Source organism: Apaloderma vittatum, unplaced genomic scaffold, assembly GCF_000703405.1.
Source record: "Apaloderma vittatum isolate BGI_N311 unplaced genomic scaffold, ASM70340v1 scaffold9569, whole genome shotgun sequence".
Classification (NCBI taxonomy): domain Eukaryota; kingdom Metazoa; phylum Chordata; class Aves; order Trogoniformes; family Trogonidae; genus Apaloderma; species Apaloderma vittatum.
In genome coordinates, this window is record NW_009736927.1 from 357 (window position 1) to 900 (window position 544).

The window sequence follows — 544 nt, forward strand, 5'->3', positions numbered from 1 at the left end:
CTAGTGTGCGACACGGCCTGGCAGCTTGGGTTCTGAGACAAAGGGCCAAGTACCATTAAGCTTCATTTGCTTTGCGCTTTCAGCCCGGAGCTACCAAATCCGTTGGCGAGGACGTAATTAGGATCGTGAAATGTCTTGGGTATTTAAGGACAACACTGTGATAAACGGAACCCAGTCTAAATGTTAAAGCCAGCAAACTTCTGTGTCAAGACCGCGCACCAAGCGCCTGGCTGTGTTTGAGCACGCAGCTCATCGGGTGCTCCCCTCGGCCCCTCAGGGGTTCAGGACTGGACGGGACTCTTGCCCCTGGGGATGGAAGCACCGGAGAAGCCCCAGGGCAGATCTTCAGGCGGTTCCCCGGTGCCCCGCAGGCAAACTAACGAGCAGGGCGGCTCTGGCAGCCGGGCTTCACTGCGGGGAAGGAGCGGGGCTGGCTAACGAGGCACTTTGCCTCCTGGTGGACACACGAGGCTCAAGGACAGGGCTGGAGAGGAGCTTACACAGGGTGCTGCGCAGCCAGCCGGGACCCTCAACGGGAAAGGCT